Raw genomic sequence first — 8,263 nt, 5'->3', positions numbered from 1 at the left:
CATAATGCCCAGTGGGTGTCAGTGGCCTTGGCAGAGCAGATGGCTGAGGTCTGGGAGCCGGGTGAGGCCGAGTGATTCCCAGCAGATGCACGCACTCTGTGTGCGGCATCACCTGGAGGTTATGTGTGCGGTGTGGGTCAAGGACGAGGCCTGGGTGATCAAGCATCTCGGGCCTTCCAGCCCAGACTTCTAAGGCCATTACACTGAACCAGCGAGGTGTAAGGGGAACAACCTCACTTTATTTCTTACTGCTTTTATAAATCTGCCATACGGAGCTAATTATTCCCGTCTGGATGAAAACTCGGGAAAACCCCGTGACTTCTCCAAGAAGGATCACAATTCAATCTGGTTTTAAAATTCAAATTTCTGCACCATCCCACTTGAGCCTGTGTCCAACCAGCCTGAGATCAGAAGCCTGTGTTAGGAAAGGGAGTATGCTGGCTCTCACTCTCTCTCTCTGGGTGCTTCTTCCCTTTCTCTTCGAGTCCAGAACTTTGGTTTCTGGTCCACCTGAGTTGGGACACAGAAGATAAAAGGGGAGCAAATTCTTACTACTTGTCCTGGTGTATGAGCAGTGTTTTCTAAACTTGATTACACTGAAAACTGACTCTCTTGTGGGATTCTTTGGAGAAGCCTATGTGTAGCTGCTTGGACAGGGGACACGCATCCCTAGTCCAGACGCTCGCTTACCTCTGCAGCTCCAGGTTATTTGGTGATACCTCCGGCCTCTTTCTGCTGATGGTTCTTAGTCCTCCAGGTGGTCCTCCAGATGAAAGACAAGCATATGGTGACTGTCTCTCCCTGGCCCCATTTAGCCCACTGCTTTCCTTGCTTAGAAAGCAGCCATGGAGGGCATTCCTGGATCCTCAGCTTTGCAGGTGGAGTCGGACACCAGGCTGCTGATTCCCAAAGTGCAGGGTATAGGCATTGTGCTCTCCAAGTCACCCTTTTGGTGAACTGAGGGGCAAGCAGGTGCATCCCTGTGTTTGAGGGGAAGGAGAAAGTGGAAGGAGAGGAAGAGGTGGGATTCACAGCGCTGTAATACATTTCTCCAAAAGTCCGCCCCTGAAACCCACAATCTCTAATCTTTTTTTAGAGCTTTGAGGCGTCTGTTGGAGGCAGTCACCTAGAGGACATGACCCCTGCTTGACCCTTAAGCTGGACCCAGGCTGGACCCAGCAATGGGAGGCTCCTCACGTCCTCCGTGTCCTCGGACCATGCACTCCGCTCGCCGTCCCCACTCTGGAAGCTTCCCCAGGAGCAGAGACTGTGGAGCTCATGTGTTGCTCAGCCTGTGAGACTGCATACTTCCACTGAATCCAGGTAAGGCCTCTACAGCAGCTGTTAAGATTCTTTTTTTTTTTTTTTAAGATTTTATTTATTTATGTGACAGAGAGACAGCCAGCAAGAGAGGGAACACAGCAGGGGAGTGGGAGAGGAAGAAGCAGGCTCCCAGCGGAGGAGCCCGATGTGGGATTCGATCCCGGAATGCCAGGATCACGCCCTGAGCCGAAGGCAGACGCTTAAGGACTGTGCTGCCCAGGCACGCCAGCTGTTAAGATTCTTAAAACCATATGTGGAGATCTACTCACCTTGCAGCTGCTGAGTCAAGCTTGAAAAGAAAGTTTCTCGGCATATTAAACCTGCCACCGACTATCCCAGGGGTGAAGTCTGGGAACAGGCTACAAACTGCTGGTAGGACAGGCAGGCATTTAGAAAATTGCGTCCCCTCCTCGTCTGAGTTTGAACTGAAAGGGGTGCAGCTGACATATCAACAAAGAGGAGTTATGCTTCCAGAAAACCCTCAGGGAAAAGCACTGCAGGCAACAGTAGTTGCTGTTGGATCGGGCTCCGAAGGAAAGGGTGGAGAGTTTCCACAGGTTTGCGTGAAAGTTGGGGATCGTCCTCCCAGAATAGGGAGGCATCAAAATAGTTCTAGATGGCCAGGATCATTTCTTATTTAGAGGGGGTGACACTCTTGCAAAGTATGGAGGCTGAAGGGAGTCCTAAGATGGCATCACAGGAAACTGCCCCTTCCACGAATTCTGAAATCTGTCATCACGTGAACATGTCCATGTCTCTCTTTTACAATAAGCTAATGACATCCAAAAAACAAACCAAAAAATCCCTGCCACCTGCCAGTCTGTAGCAGTCTCTCCTTATCCTCTGTGGAGGGGGCAGTTCATGAAACAACAGTCTAAGAGTCAAATGATTTCTTCCTACCTTTAGCTCAGGTCCTCCCCGGGACTCTAGCCCTCCACTCCAGAGTATTAGGTCTCAAAAATTTCCATTTTAATACCCCCTACAGCTATGACACATCTAAGAATTTATTGGTTAATTTTAGCCCATTGACACCCATCTTGGAGGTTTGACCTCAAGAACTGTAAGGTAGTAAATTTGTGTTGTGTGAAGTCACGAAGTTTGTGGTGTCTGGCAATGGGATGTTAACGCATAATCTGTACGTTTGTGTGTTTCTCCCACGAGATCGTGAGCTCCTTAAGGGTATGGACATTACCTCATTCCAGTGCAGTAAAGTATAAAAGCAAGAATGTTTACGGTGTTTAAGTTTGCCCTCTCTGAGTTTAGTAAAGAAAGCATATGTTTATTGTGGAAAGTTAGAGATTCGGAAGAACAGTAAAAGAAAATTAAACTACCTATAACTTGTCAGAAATAAACAAAACCAAAACAAAACAAAAAAGAAAGCAGTTCCATAGGTATTTGATGCATTAACGATCATTTCAGTTTTTTGAAGTGTCAAAAAAAATCAATCGCTCTTCTTTCATTAATTACTTGCATGTAAATTTTATGTCAAAGGAGAAAAGAGGCTTGTTTCCAAATTCAATGGACAGTCATATTATGCTTTTTTAAAATTTTTTAAACTTTTTACAGTCCATATTCTATAACTTTATTTTTTAAAATTTTTTATCATGTTATGTTAGTCACCATACAATACATCATGGAACGCTACATCAAAAACTAAAGATGTACTGTATGGTGACTACCATATTAAGCTTTAACTTATTTCTCCTCTCTGTCTTCATTCAGGTGCTTCACAAAATTTCTTCATGGAATCATGGTATTTAGGGCTTATGGGGTTCTCAGAGATTACATATTCGTATTTCTTCATTTCAAGAAAACTTGCACTTTTAAGAAGTTAAAATTAACTGAAAGCTTGTGCAGAGCTAAGGCTATAACTGATTTCAGGTTATTAGCTTTACTGAATTACTGTCTCCCTTAACTGGAAGTGACGGGACATTACATGTATACATACATATACATACATGTACATATCACTGTATGCAGACATGCACACACGCAGAATCTTCACACACCATTCACAGATTCTAGACATTGTGAGGCAAACATTTCTCTGAGGGACCACATTCCCCCCAGCCAACCACAAGCATGCAGGGGGGTGCAATAGAGCTGGTCGTCTTTCTTCTCACGCGGGTCTGGATGTGGAGCGTTAGACCTGTTGTGTATTATAGCTCACACATGTTACCCGTATTCTTTTGACTATATCAAATATTACCGGACAATAATATTTTTGAAAGAGATTTACTCATTTAGAGACTTATAGTTTAGTGGCAGAAATTTGAAATGCACGCAAGTAAGTATAACAAAACTCATAAAGTCACTTTTATTGTTTTGCTAAGTACTACCTACAGTTGCTCAGCGGACGTGAGTCCATTCAAAACACTGGGTGCCCTGACAGTGAACAACCAGCCTTTGAAGCGGAAATTCATCTAGTGATCATCGGGTGTTCATTGTGTTTGTTAAATTTAGGCATCTTCATGACAAAGGTTTTCATTTCAGAAGTGATTGTGGAGTCCAAGCTGTAAGACCCTTTGCCACAACAGACACGTCGGGGGTTGATCATAGAAACCAAGGGCTCTGAAAGGAATGTTCTCAACACAGCAGTATGCTGACAACTCTAGGCTTCTGGGGTGATGTGCAGATGAGTCTGCATGAAGGTAACATGCTAGGGCAGCAAGAATAACCAGTTCTTTCCTCTTTCCTCCAGTATCTGTCTGGCAAATAGAATGGGGAACACCGATTTATCCAGACCTTGATTGGCAGTAAATTATGCCTATGGAATGGTGCTTCCTTCTGCCTCACTACATAAAACATTTCCAAAAATATCTTCCCCCAATTTTACCTCAGATTTATTTACTCAATAGACATCTACTGAGCTTCTACAATATATACCAGATTTTTTTTTTTCAGGCAGTGGAGATCCAGCCATGAACAAATAATAAAAAATCTTGTTTTTTTACCCTTGTTGAACTTACATTCTAGACATAGCCAAGAGCACAAAGCTAATTTTCAGCATCAATTTGAGCACCACACTCTACCAGACAAGTAAATAAAAGCACAAGTTCTGTAGAATTGTGCTTCTTAAAATTTAATGTGTTACAGATCACCTGGGGATCTTGTTAGAATGTAGATTCTGAGTCAGTTCGGGTGGATTCTGAGATTCTCCATTTCTAATAAGCTACTAAAAGAACTTGGCCCAGGCCTTGAGTAGCAAGGTTAGGGTGAAGGCAATGAGGTTTGGAAAAAAGTGCCTAGATTTGAATTTAGATTCTGTTGCTTAAAGCAAGCTCCACTTGGTGTCTTTTCTGTTTTGTTTTTGTTCATGCTTTTTGATAATGAGGACAATTATGGTCATTATGATGATTTAGCTACCATTTATTGAACATCAACTATGGGCTAGGCACTGTACTAAGTTTTTGACCTATATATTTTAATCCTTACCATAATCCTTACAAAGTATCAATGATTGCCCTCATTTACAGACTGAAAAACAAACAAACTGTGCTTCAAGAGGTCAAGTGATTTATTTAAAGCCACTCACAGGCAGGGATGGGAGCTGTGCTCCTGCTCTTTGCCCAGTAGACTCTTCATTTGTTCAAAAAATGAAGATGAAAAATAAGTATGATATGCACACAACGTGCCTAGGATTGTGCTTGATGTTTAGTAGGTGTTCAATAACTGTCAGTCCCCTCTCCTCTTTGGGAAGGGTGTGGATATCATCATGAGTTGACAAGAATTGGGAGAAGGGGCATTCTGGGAATCCCATATTTTCCCTTCGCACGAGATCCACTCCATTTGCCCAGAAGTCATTGTGATTGATGGGCATAACCCCTCCTTGTCCAGTTCCCATGGAATTGCCCAGTCCAGCTTCTTCCTCTCTCCTACCCAATTCTTCCATAGAGCAACTGTTGACATCTCCTCCACTCAGTCTGCATTTCTTAATCCTCTCCTAGTGCCCAACCCCTTTTTTTTTCTGACCAGCAGCAAGACCACTGTCAGGGGCTCTGCACCTCCCTTCATGGTTGCCTGAAGCTAGGTGGAGGGAGGAGAGGCCCCATGTGGCAGTAAATGAGCATGCGTGTGTTTGTATTTGTTGGGAATCAACACAAGTGCAATTTCCTTGGGGACCGTTCCAGGTGTCCAGAATCAACATCCTGGACTTGAGTCTCTGTGTTTTACCAAGCTCTCTGGGAGACTGTGGTGTAGACCAAAGTCTGAGAAGCTCTGCTATAAAGCATCATTTTTATAGGAAAATGTGTTGTAAGCTCCAAATGAACCACTTAGAAATTAGCATTCAGAGACGGCCCATTATTAGTGTAGGCAGTGCTGGCCTTATGAAGAGAAAAGAGAACACTTTCTTTAAGTAGAGGGCAATGGACACTGTCTCCAAGGGCCAGATCAGTAAAGCCTCCCTTCCACCTCTTCCAGCCCCAAGAGAATGATTTAGCTGGACATCCTTGGTCAACATAAGGTTTCCATGAGCATCTGATTTATATTTATAAATGATATTACAGGATGTGCAGAAATGCTGAAGTTTGACTGTGTTTTCAGAATTTAAGTTTTTTCCTACCTCAACACCCTCCATCAGCAATTATTTTTACTTTCCTGATGCCTATATGCAGAAGGACAGACTATTAGTAGAGTTCATGAAAATGCATATGCTTATTTCTCTTGTTGCTCTGTCGGTTTAGCTCAATTAACCCAACTGTTAGGTACCACTTCCTGCCCAAACCTGAGTGACCAAAGGCAAATTCAGACCTTCACGTTTGTGCATTCTTGAAGCATTCAGCACAGGCTTTATCACACATTATATTCACTGGTTACTGATTAATAGAGGAAATGCTTGAGGTTTATTCTAGAAAGCAAATTGCTCAATGCAAAAGTAAATCTCTCAGAAGTAACAGGAAAAGTAATAAAGTGATCCCAAGCAACAACAAACAGAAAGCGAAAACAATGACCCCATAGCTTTGTTTTACTTCAGTGCATTTAATATTGCTCCCCGCTCCTGATGCTGAGGGGCGATATGTATACTCATAAGTAAGATGGTGGGGGACTGTATTCTAGAAGAGGTATCGGAATCCCTGAGCATCAAGTGAATATAGTTTGGAAAAAGAAACAACAACCTGCAAGTGATTTTGTAGCTCCTTGGTTGATAGTCACAGCTCTATACCAGCAATAACTCATGAGATATATACTAGAAGAGAACAAAATCTAATTCATGCTACCCACAAAATCATAAAATTTCATTTCTTGGATAAGAAATGACAGAGACCTATACATAGGAAACTAGATACTTTTACTAAGGAGCATAGAAGACAACTTGAACGGAAGTCCAGAAACACTATTTTGAAGAAGTTTCTGCTTGAAAAATTATCAATTTTAAAGAATTATTGAAAAGGCTTGACACAATTTTAATAAAAATCCCAGTGATTGTTTTTGCAAACTTGCTGAAAGTATAACTTCTACTAAGACTAAAAGGACAAGAGTACTTGAGAATATTTATTTAAGACTATTTAGTTAAAAATATTCAAATGATAGTAACAAGATGGGTTTTACTCAAATATATATATGAATTTTGAGATGATGGAAAATCTATCAAAAATGGACATGAATAGTCATGAATTGAAATCTGAATTCAATGCAGGCTCAAAAGCCTATGTTCTACTATTCTTCCTTGCAATAAAGAAAAAAAAATGTTAAGGAATAAACAGTAGGAAAAAATTCTCATCAGCTCGTGTTTATATCTTCTAAACAAATCAACCATGGCTTTAAGATCAATAAGTATTTTCAACTATTTTAATGGTCAAGTTCCTGCTATTAAGAGCTCAATTGTTCGTGCTTTTTGGGTCCAATGACTTCAGATTGACAGTACAGTTATCTAAATTAAGGGCTCAGTAATCAGCCTAAATGAATTTCCTCTTTGTGCTATGTATTGAGTTCAGCTATATCCTGGACCATTTGCAAGGAGCATCTAAGAGATGCTTTTGAATGAGAACATTTGCTTTATGACTTGGGAACACATATGAACGATTTTGGTCTGGCGTCTTCCTTCAGGACAAATGCCAGATGATCTCCTTCTCAAGCAACCACCTTACTGTGTCCTTGATGATCAGAACTCCTCTGGACAGGTTGGTCTTTCTGATTGCACGATGCCGTTTATTCCTAGGGTCTAATGGAGATTCCAGAAACAGCTTTTCATTGCCAGTGAGGATAGTTAGCTCATTTGGAGGTAGTGTAAATGAAATCAAATCCTGACATGGAAAAAAGAGTAACCAAACAAGACCAGGAAGAAAAACCTCCCCATCACATACTAATTATTCTTGAAGGCATACCTTGATATTTTGATAGGAGGGTGGAAATTCAGGGAATGGCAACACCTTCCTGAATCTATTCTATCATGATGGAAAAAGACCTTTTCAAGAGAAACTCAGAAATACACTTGATTCTGATTTAGGAATTAAGCCCTCTGTTGGGTTAAGTCAAACACTAGAAGGTGTGGTTGGTTCCTTATGTTGCATTTGACCAGGAGAGATGGAGTCACAAATGAAGCCTTAAGTATTCTGGCTCTGGTATGAGTTGAGGATGAAAGCCTTGTGGTGTTGATGTGGCATGGGAGGGGATGATTGCCGGGAGGGATTGAGGGGTGGAATTGTATTAGGAGTATAGTGCTTGCATAGACTGATTTTAACATGACCATTTGGGGAAAGAAGATAAACATTTAAAGGTAAAATGGAGATATAAAGAAGATATACTTTATGGTCTTAGAGGAAACAGATTGCACTTGCCAGAAAAGGGATCATTAGAAAGTATTCTCAAGGATAGATTACATTGTTGGAATTGGGGGATATCATCAGTAAACATATGGGCATAAAGAAATAAGAAAACAGGAAGGAAACCGGTGTAGATGGAGTTTTGTTTTGTTTTGTTTTGTTTTGTTTTAAATTTT

Source organism: Ursus maritimus, unplaced genomic scaffold (assembly GCF_017311325.1).
Source record: "Ursus maritimus isolate PB19 unplaced genomic scaffold, ASM1731132v1 scaffold_7, whole genome shotgun sequence".
NCBI classification, from domain to species: Eukaryota; Metazoa; Chordata; class Mammalia; order Carnivora; family Ursidae; genus Ursus; species Ursus maritimus.
Note: the sequence above shows the minus strand (reverse complement) of the source record.